Consider the following 9,041-nt stretch of genomic DNA (forward strand, 5'->3'; position numbering starts at 1 on the left):
TTCTATCTCTGGTTCAATGTTATAAGATTGGAATTGGGCATCTTTCTTTCCTAGATTTCTTTGAGTTTGCCAATAGTACGCGTTCAAGAGCTAAATGAGACTATAAACTTTATTCTTTCTTCATTCGCATTGTAAGGAAATGTAATGACTTGCCAGGATACATTGTACATGCCGAATCTTTGTCTGTTTTTAAGACTAGACTTTATTTGAATATTTATTGAAATTTTATTGAATCAGTAGCTATTTAATCTTATCTATATAATTTTTGTAAGTTTTTAGTTAGTGAAATGTTTTTATACAGGGTTAACCTCACAATTTCCCTTTTCAGGATCTTTTTATATTTGTGTTGTAACTTCCTTCGAAAAGTCATTATACCAAAGGTAGAATGTGTTGTATCATTGTGCTTGTTTGTTGCCGGAAAAAGAAACCTAGAAACAGTAGAATAATTGATTAAAGTCTTAAGTAAATCTGAAGAAGTCATTCTACACTGCCTATGCTAATTCCATATAGTTAGAGCATCCGACTGTATCACCGCTAAATGTAATAACAACGCTAAATGTAATACCAACCGTAAATGTAATAAAAATTAACTCCAAATGTAATACTAACCAGAAATGTAATAAAAATCAACCCTAAATGTAATAACTTACCCCACCGTAAATGTAATACAATTTAACGCTAAATGTAATCAGGTGACCGACCGTAAATGTAATACAATTTAACCTTAAATGTAATAACACGTTATTAAGAGCGGCAAAGGCGTAAATGGCATCAATATCATCAGTGATATGATATCACTTCAATAGATTATCGGAATACCCAATCACGGTTATTCCCCTTTACTAACTACACCGTTAGGCGCAGATTACCCCTGGGGGGTTACTCCAATACAATACCTATAGGGGTATGCGCCGCCTAACGGGGTCATGATTCTGGAGCTCCTGAGTTAGAGACGTTTCCTAAACAGGGTATAATATTTTGAATGCACGAAATCTCCACTTTTGTAAGCAAGGAGAGATTGGTTCAAAAAAATACGATTCAAAACTGTTACACCCTGTGTTGCCCATAGTTAGCTTACGAGCATGATTGTGTGTGTTGTTGGCTAACCATATCAAATGTGGGGCAAATTCTTTCCAAAACGGGTCCAAATTCTGAAGTCCCGGGCGGCATATACCCACCCAAAAAATAGTTCAGTGCTCCCCCCCCCCCCTCCCCCCGGGAGATTACCGTGCACCTTCAGGGGTGTCTCGCGTACAAGCGATGTAGCGCGTCGGGTTTAAACTATAGATATCTAAACCCTTACATCAAATTAAAGCTTATAGGACTGGCTATTAGACTATACCAAAACTTTTGAAAACAAATGAATTGCCGCAATTTTCACGACTTCTAAATGCGAGCGCCCGAACCACCTTTTGAAAGTTACATGTCAAAGGAAATTTTGTTTTTCGCTTGTTTAATGTGTAATTTCAGTGAAAAGTTACAGAACATTTTTGAAATAGGATTAAAAAAATGTGGAGTGATCGTACAAAAATCGCTCTTGAAAAAAGTTATTTCAAAATAAAAAATTCGGAGAAGTGGTTTTGTTGTTTATATGTAAAACTAGGTACTGTCAAAATTTGAGAGCAATCGAACAAATTCCCTTTGACTTGTAGCTCTTTAAGTGTGCCCTTCTGGTGAAAAAATTGTTTCGAGAAAAAACTCTGAAAAATTTTTCCTGCTTCGCAAACAAACTCCGCCCACAAACTCAGTCAACTGGGTTCTCAAGACGCTTGTCTGGAATTGTATGGATTTTCACGTGGTTCTTGTCGTGGTCTTCGAAAGTAAGCAAAATGATTGTAAAATGTCCCTTGTTAGCGTTTTTTATTTTCATCATTGGAACGTGGGCAGAAGATAAGAAATGTTTTCGTCAAATGTCAGCCGTGGACGACGAGACTTACGCAACTCTTTTCGCCTTAACGAGTGGAGAATTTGTGGTGCCTGTGAAAGATCGCTCCCGAAGCCAAAAGGCAGCCTGTGTTCGTTTCTGGAGAGCCAAGTCACAGTTTTCTATCTCTGAAGTTAACGGCAGGAAAAGGCTATTTTTTAAAGGCAAAGAAGTTACAAAGAAGTCGGAACTGAGTGCTTTGGTTGAAAAGGAATTTCGGCATTGCAAAGGCGCCGGCTCAAGAAAGCTGAACCGAAGACTGATCAAGCGCTTTCAAGGTGTCAGTGAAAGAAACGTCCAGAATGTGCTGTCCAAAAGTCGACTCAGCCAGAAGATGAACGCACGGTTTCAAAATAAAGCGATACAGCGGCCCATAAGAGCAAAAACAGTCCAAGTAAGAACTGATAAATTATGTTATTAATTAGACCAAACCAATCTTCCCTAATCAACCATTGTGCCGGTGGGGGGGGGGGGGGGGGTTCCAAGAAAATTTGGGTGGGGATGTACGGCACGCTTCCCAAAACCTTACATTATTTATGACCAAAATCTGCGATATTACCTATGGTATTTATAACCTGACCAAAAATTTGAAACCCTATTTATCACTTGACTCTTAAATCAAAACCCTGTTTCTGACCAGCGTTATATAATAAGTTCCAGACCAATGTTACATTACCGTAAACATAATTTGTGAAGTGCTTTGTTGATTTTCTTTTCGAGAAAGATGAAAAAAGTGGCTTCTTCTTAAAACGATACCCATATCAAGGCTAGAGTGCAAAAACCATACCCCCATTTATGACCAAAACTTTTCCTTAAATTAAAACCATTCTCTTTGGGGTCAATCGACTCATTTAAGCATTCTAAGGGGTTATTCAAGTGAAGAACTTTGGAAAGAAATGTGAGAAATGGTTTATATGACAGGGGCATCTCAGCTCGTCTATTACTATGATAATAATCATAATAATGTCTTTTACATGGACAGGATTAGTATTGCAGCGTAGCTGATGTGATCGTGTATAATATAGTAACCCTAAGACGAATACACAAACAAATTTCCAAAATTAACAAAATCAAAAATAGCACCTGGGCTCTTCCTTGATGAGAATGAGTGAGTCTGAGCACTTTGATTGCATGTAGAGTGACATCGCTGCAAAGCATGTTATACGATTAAAGATTTCATTTCTACGTTGTTTGTAGGTAAGACATCAAATTGACCTGGTTGATATGAAAAAATCAGCTGTATCGAAGAACGGAAAAACGTACAAGTACATCCTAACAGTTCAAGATGTTTTTAGTCGATATTTGTGGCTGCGTCCTTTGACAGGGAAGTCAAGCAAGCTAGTAGCAAGAGAGCTTAATAAGCTGTACACAGAGGTCGGCCCTCCACGAGTGATCCAATCAGATAACGGAGGAGAATTCAAACAAGCCGTGGATCTGCTAGGCAAATCGCTAGGAGTGAAGATAATCAGAGGGTCCCCGTACCATCCCCAGTCTCAGGGAAAAGTGGAACGGTCTCATAGATCTTTACGAAAAAAGATAAATTTTGATCTTATTAATTTTTCCAAGGTTGGAGTGAACTGGGTCTCAAAATTAATGGAATACCAAAAGGTCCTAAACGAGGAATTGATGGACGTTTTAGGTAAACAATCGCCTTTTGAGGTGTTTTACGGTCGAGCGTCTAATGCTTTATCCGAGATATCGGATGGCGGATTATCCTACCAAGAGAGTGTTTCATCTGCAGCTAGAATTTCTCCTAGGGCCTCCGATTTCAGAAACAATGGTGAACGTATCCGCAAAATTCGATCCAAAGCTAGGGCGTCCAACAACGTATGGGACAAGCGATACATTAAGAGGAGAGTAAAAGGCAACCCACCCTCCGTTTACAAAGTGGGAGAACGGGTTCTAATTCGATTTCCATTTTCAGGAAGAACCCGCGGTATTCCAAATAAGCGATTTGTTGTTGACGGAACGATTATAAAACGAAATGTACAGTTTGGAAAATACAAAATAACATACGAATCCCCCACAACAGAAAAGTCTTGCTGTGACTGGGTTTCAGTCGAAGATATGACTAGTGCTACAGCTGTTGAAGAAAAACGCAAACGGGCAGCCGCGAGGAGACAGATGAGTCTTTCAAAAACACAGAAGGAACATAAAGCAAAGAAAGCAGCTCACCGGGAAAAATACTACATCGCAATGACGCCTGAGGACCTTCATCAACCGTTCAGCGAACAAGGCTTTGATGTCACATACAATCCACCAGGAGACGGCAACTGCCAGTTTTCAGCATTGGCCCATCTACTCCAAACTATTGGCATTTTTCATTCCGAGGAATCTTTGCGGAGAGAAATAGTAAGATATCTGACTGAAAATCCAAACAATCAGGATGGATTTCCTTTTGAACTTTTCGTAGGCATGCCTTGGTCTCAATACCTCACTAGCATCGCCCAAAATGGAACTTACGGAGATCAGATCACTCTTCAAGCTGTCGCTAATCTTTTCAACGTGGAGATTGTAATAATATCGACATTGGGTCCAAACGCAAAAACTGTTATATCTCCTCAATTTTCCATTCCTTTTGCCTCACTGACACTAGGACACTTTGCGGAAGATCAAGGAATCCATTACGTTTGTTTAACGGCACTGAATCATAATTACGGTAACAGTTCAGTAGGAGATGAAGATATTTGTGACAAGCCTACGAATGAAGAATCTCAATGGGCTGCACATGAGATAGGTAGCGGAGAAAACAATGAAGAACCTCGTTCCATAGAGGACCTTCCAAATGAAGTCCTTGAAATCATTATTACTTTTTCGTTAACAGGAAGCCCGAGAAACATTGTGGACACCTTTAACATTTTAAGCATGATAAACAAACGATTTAGAAGTCTCACAGGCTCATTCATTCAAAGGCTGCCAAGAGTGTTTTTTGATTGGGATACATGCGTAGGTTACCACAGCATGCGACAGATTTCTAAAACACGTGGGAAAGGGAGTGGCCTTGTTTTAGCACTTAAGAACATAATTAACCACCCTCAGTGGATAAATGCGTGGGTGAGACTTCTGTATACTGGGATCGTAGGATGGTTCTACATTCAGAACATCATCTGGAAAAATGGAAGGAAAAAATAAAGAGTATCCGAACTGTCATGCCGGAAAGTTTCTGTTACCGTTTGTCTGTTGACTCAAATCGATATAGAATATATATATATCGATATATTGATAGAATAAATCTGAAAACTCTTAATAGACTGTTGGTTAAAGCTTTGAAAAATGTAGATTTTTTACTATTTCTTACTGTGTTCTACGAACAAGCGTTGAGTAATCGCACCAAATAGTGAGAATACGTTTATTTCATTTACAAGTAAGTTGTGACTATATTTGCATGAGTATCGTTGCTATTAAAGTTGTCTTTATATCATCTGTACCATCTGTATATTTTTATGCTTTATCATACCACCGTCTCACCAAATCTTTCAAACACATCCAGAAGGACTCTAAAAAATAGCGGGCCCCTTTCAAAAAGAGTATAAACCAGGGGCCCCAAACGATCCCACAACTGAGTGCACGCCTTCTCTCGCCCAGGCTTCCCCACTATTTCCACTATGTACTTGCGCTATCCGCTGTAAAGAATTTCGGAAATGATATTTGCAAATGCTCCACCATCAGAAGGGCTATTTTTTGGGAAATCTTTAGAAGTTCAGACGTTCCCAGTAAGCTTTGACCGGAACTACGCAGAACCTCGGGAATGTTCACAAAAAATCACCGACACTCAAATAATAACCGGTAATCGTAAAGGAGCTTTCAACACTGTTATTACATTTGAGGTTAAATTGTATTACATTTACGGTCGGTCACCTCATTACATTTAGCGTTAAATTGTATTACATTTACGGTGGGGTAATTTATTACATTTAGGGTTGATTTTTATTACATTTGTGGTTAGTATTACATTTAGAGTTAATTTTTATTACATTTACGGTTGGTATTACATTTAGCGTTGTTATTACTTTTAGCGGTGATACATCCGACTACCCTGGTCCCAGAGGTTTTTCTAAATTTTTCCCCGCGTGAGAAAGCCACAAAGTTTCTCACGCAGGGAAGAATTTAGAAAAACCTCTGAGACCAGGGTAGCATCCGACCGGTGTTATGGAGGTTGTAGGTTCGATTCCTGCCAGGGAATGGCTTTAAAACTTTGTCTACAAGGGACAATGGACCAAGATAAGCGAAGAAATTTGGCATTTAAAAGAAGGCTTCATAACGAACAACAAATGTACATAATGAAAATCACTCAATCTTTTTTTTTTCACAATGTTGAATGTGTTGAATGTGAGTACATTGGGTGGGTGGGAGTCAGCCAAGTTTCATTATATCCGCATATTTTCCCTGTAAGTAGATGTAGATGGACTGCTGTTGCTACGTTATTATCAGACACGCGTAACTAAGGATCTGATGAATTTTCAGGTGGTAAATATCTTGCACGAATGGTTCCTGAAAAATGCTCATTTGTTTTTAACTCAACCTCTAAAAGGGCCGAAAGACAGGCATATTACGCAAACTGCTTGAAAGCAGAACAACAACCAAGGTGTTATCTGTCGCTAATTCTTGATGGTATGGACCAATCGAAGACAAATCTGCCCCATGCTAACTGGCTCTCTAAGGTAAGCTCATTGGAATCAATGGTATCACAGGGAGCAAAGGAGTCCTATTTGACCGTATTTCCAGTTAAAATCAAAGTATAATTGCAAGGCGAATCTTCAAACCACATACATATTACATAAGATCGTGTTACACTGTTGTCACGCTTATGTTGAAAGCCTATCTGCGACAATGCCCGGAAAGCAAAGTACGCTGCAACCACCTTTTCTGAGCCCACGAGAATGGGCACCCCACCACAAAGCCATGTGTTCATGGAAACCGCATCATTACTGTTTGTGGCTTTCGTCTTGTGGATAGGATTTCAACAGCAGTGTAACACGATCGTTTGTATGTAGTTTGATCAGGTAGGAGGATGATTCAAATCAACAAGATAGGACTCCTGCTCCCTGCGTGGTATTACAGAAAAAGTAAGATCAACGCCAAGCTGGCGTTTATCTTTCTTTTTCTGTAATTCTTGTCACTGGAGACTGAAGTTAAATATGGAAAAAGTGAACTGACACGAGTGAATAGCCTTTAATACCGTGAGATAGAGTGTCTAATGCTTGAGTTTGTGTTTTCATTTGTCTTCAATTAGGATGAAACATACCATTTTTTAAGGACGCACATCACTGGAGCTATTTCGCATGGAAATGGAGGCTTCTTCAGTTTTATCGATTTGATGAGATAGCCGCACGACTCCAATCTTACACTAAATGTCTTATTACGGATCTTTATGGAGCTCTCCGAGGTATGAACCATTTATGAGGCGCAAATTGAACATTTCAAATAAAAAAACATTTAAAACTAGAAAGACAATAAATTTAACAACAACTCAAAAATTATTTCAAAAATCATTCCCATTTTGTTAGGAAGGACGCTTGCCACCATACCTCTTCCTTCAGATGGACAATTGTTATCGGGAATGCAAAAACAGATTTATTCTTGGATTCTGTGCGCTCCTTGTTCAAAAACGCATATTTGAAGAGGTGAGTAACTTCTAATTACTTAGTAAGAAATCAACCGTGAAAAAGTTAATTTTTTCATCACATAATTGATATCTGATCCAAAACTTCAAAAACAAACCAACAAAACACTGCAACTTCAATTTATGAACCTGTCTTGAGATCAACTTTTGTATTAAAAAGAATCAGTGTTTCATCTTGAAAGTTCAATTGTCTTTTCTTCTGATCGGACACACCCATGAAGATGTGGATCACGTTTGTGATCACACTTGTCATCCATTGATAAAGAAAAAATGTCTGAAAAAAAAGATTTTCCATATATTTTGCTTGATTCCCGATGCTTGTTGTACTTGTTGTACTTTATTGTTACATATTTTCGTGGAACTTAAATTCGCGAAATGGAGCGGGCGTACTTCGCAGGACTTAAATTTCGCGATTTGCCAGATAAAAAGAAAACGTTCAATAGGAAAAACTGAATTTCTCGAAAATTGTCAAAATACTGATCTTCGTTAAGGAACAGTTAGTTTCACAATTGGTAAAATCAATTTTTCGTAGCAATAGCTTCCAATGACACTGAACAAAACCATGTAACAAACCGAAATTGAAAACAGTTTGAAATGTTTCTCTGCAACAAAGCAGAGCTATACAATAGTACATGACACCGTCGATATTTGGGCTTACAGCTGATCCTCAGGAGGAAGAGTTGAATCACCCTTTATTACCTCATAACTCACGCTTTCTCCCATCCTATGGCAACTAGCACTATCCCTCACCGCTAGTCAATGGTTGAAAAGGTGTACCATGCATGTTAACAAAAGATTTATATAGCAGGGTTTTAGATTTCTCAAGGTTGATGTTCGCAAAAACCTTTTTCCCTGGTCTTTACTCTGCAATGTTTTGTAAATACCGAAAATAAATAACAATAACGTACTTTAAAGAAATCCATGAACCTGCAAGTTGCAGTCCTATCCTAAAACGTTTGAGACATTAGCCACTTTAAAATATCTTTTTACCAATGTTAGAAAATGTGGCCGTCTCATGAGCACAATCATTCAGTTTTTCAGCAGGATCTCCAAGAGGCTAAGGAAAAAGGACTGTATGACGCTGCCTGCACTGGAAAAGCATGTACAAAAAGCTCACACACCAATGGCGGAAACCATTGTCGTAGACTTTGTATATGACATAAAACAGTGGATTGAGCCTTACTTAAATGGTATTAAAAACCACGTCTATCCCCACTCATATACGTTTTTCAAAAAAATGGAAAAGTGGAAATGAAATACAAAGCTTGGGCCAACGACAAGTCATGGCTCCCTGAGGGAACTGGTTTTCAACTGTTAAATGGCGTTCCAGGGGGGACCCCTTCTTTGGTAAGATCTGAATGAATTCCGCAAACAATTGGGAATAAAGGAACTTGAAGATAGTGTCAATAAATGTAAAAGAATGAATACAGAAGACAGAGAGTGGTGGAACTTATTTATTAAAAACGAAAAACGTTACCGGCAAAAATGGGAGGC

The sequence above is a fragment of the Montipora capricornis genome, chromosome 9 (genome assembly GCF_036669925.1).
Source record: "Montipora capricornis isolate CH-2021 chromosome 9, ASM3666992v2, whole genome shotgun sequence".
NCBI lineage: Eukaryota > Metazoa > Cnidaria > Anthozoa > Scleractinia > Acroporidae > Montipora > Montipora capricornis.